Source organism: Propithecus coquereli, unplaced genomic scaffold, assembly GCF_000956105.1.
Source record: "Propithecus coquereli isolate 6110/MARCELLA unplaced genomic scaffold, Pcoq_1.0 Scaffold6, whole genome shotgun sequence".
NCBI lineage: Eukaryota > Metazoa > Chordata > Mammalia > Primates > Indriidae > Propithecus > Propithecus coquereli.
The window spans coordinates 2,500,468-2,502,695 of NW_012151951.1; the positions used below are offsets into that span (position 1 = coordinate 2,500,468).

The window sequence follows — 2,228 nt, forward strand, 5'->3', positions numbered from 1 at the left end:
ACTCTAAGCCTCACATCCTTCTTCTATTTAGAAGAGATTAGACTCAGGACAATAGACTCTGCAATAACCATTGAAGAGAGAAATATAGGATGTTTGAGGATTTTTAATTTTCTATTCTTATGTTTTGTCTTACTTATTAGGGTCCTGTACTAAAGGGATTGTAAGACACGTTCCTGCCCCATGTTACACTATCCTTAGAGGGGTGGCAACTGTGGTGATGTGATAAATAGCAGCAAAACTAAAAAGCTGCCCATCCTGGGGGATAAAGTTTATGAGAGGAAAAATTAGAGTCATTAATTAAGCATTTATTATTTTTCAGTAAGCATTTCTTGTGTAGAATGGGAAAATAACAGCACCTAACCTAGGATGACATGAGTCAGTATATGGACAACACATAGAACAAGGCCTAGTGTGTGGAAGTGATACTGGAAGTCTTGGTCATTGTCACTTGTTTCACTTGCATTGTCATCCTACTCTGTTCTCACAACTCTGAAAGGCAGTGATTGTTACCTCCATTTTATAGAGGAGGAAAATGACTGATTTATTCACGCTTGCGAAACGTGTCAGCTTCAGAGCTAAAGTTCTGGGTCTTTCTGTGCTAAGCCCTGGAGTCTTACCATTACACAAGGCTGCAAGCTGAGTGGCACTAGCTGGACATAAACTCCATAGGAAAACATGACTTTTTCTCTGTGGGTTTAGTCTTGGTGGAATTTGGATGGGGTGTAAAATTGGTAGATGTTACATTCCACCAAGATCCTCAGGAGTAGGTAGCTCTGAGATTGTTTTTGAAAAATGCAGCAGAGGTCAATACACAGCGTGTAGAGGGGATTCTTTTTTGCTGGTGTTTTGACAGTTTATTTTCAAGGTCATTTTGAAAACAAAGTTAAAGACATCTGAGAAAAAATTGCACAGAATATGCTCATTAAATAAGTATGATGATTAAATCAAAATAAGGGAAATGTGTTCTCTTCTGTAACTCTGGAAATAAGTTCTGTTGTCCTGAAGATTCTTATACTCCAAAAAGGGGAAATAATCATGGCAATTAAAGCTGCCTCTTAATCATGTAAATCTACAGTAGCAACAAAATTTTTCTGTTCTTTCCAATAAGTCAGTTTCGATCTTCAAACTGTGCCTTGTTTTTTAAAAGATAAGATGCTAGAAATTCAATGGGATTTGGTGGTCTTTCCTTTGCAAGCACAAGTCCCTGTAAGAAGATAGGCACAACAGTCTGATCCAGGTAGGCACGAGTTGGCAAAGACTGTAGATCCACCTTCTGTTTTGAGGACTTTTCTGCATTAATCTTCTCGTTTTCTACTATCCTCTCGACGTTGTCTGTGAGGCCGTACTCGGAGTGAGGATTTTCTGCAACCTGTGTCTGCCCCTCCAGCATCTGCTCTGGCTCCATGGCGGACCCTGCAAGTCACAGTCCCCGGGTACTAGTCCGCGCCCAAGCCGTTCGTTCCTAAGAGCCCTGCACCGCGCCACCAACTCCCAGCACGAACCGCTCCGGCCCGAGGGGATTCTTAAATCACCATTTACAAGGCTTTTTTCTCCAGTTGTTACAAATCATGTTCTCCTACATTTAGTGCACATGTGAGCACGCACATACAAATACACACACGCAAAAACAAAATATGTAACCAAAACGTGCATACCCCCATAAAATTCTGAAATTAAAAGAAAAATGTTAAGAAAATTTTGTTTCTAAGCATCTATATTGTATTATATAATTCTATAAAAGATAAGAAAGTTTAAATATACATATATTTTAAACCCTGACTGATGCTGGAAATTGAATTTTTTTCTTTCCTAGTATGTGGGAAAATGCTCATCTTAATTTTGAATTATCCCATGCTATGGTTTCACCACACATCTTATTACTTCTAGATATTATTTTTATTAATATATTATTCCTTCTTTCCCTCTTTCCATCATTCAACAAACATTTGTCAAATACCTACTATTTGCTGGCCATTTTGGTTCAGGTCTCTTTTCTACCTTATTAGATTCTTGTAATAACCTCCTAAATGGTCACCTGCCTCAACTTTCTGATCATAGCTGTTATCATGTCCTTTTCCCGCATGGAAACCTTTGATGGCTTCCCACTGTCTGATGAATTAAGTACAGACTCCTGTTTGTGGTATTCAAAGCTCTCCTCATTCTGGCTTCTGACTTCTCTTCGTGTGTCAACTTGTACAACTCCCTTTGCTGGATTCCAAAAAAAATAG

The 2,228-nt window shown here is 38.8% G+C and overlaps 1 pseudogene; it reads right to left on the reverse strand.

The window, feature by feature from the left end:
- Positions 1-1,069: 1,069 nt before the first annotated feature.
- Positions 1,070-1,405, reverse strand: LOC105822236 (annotated as a pseudogene).
- Between the last annotated feature and the right edge of the window lie 823 nt (positions 1,406-2,228).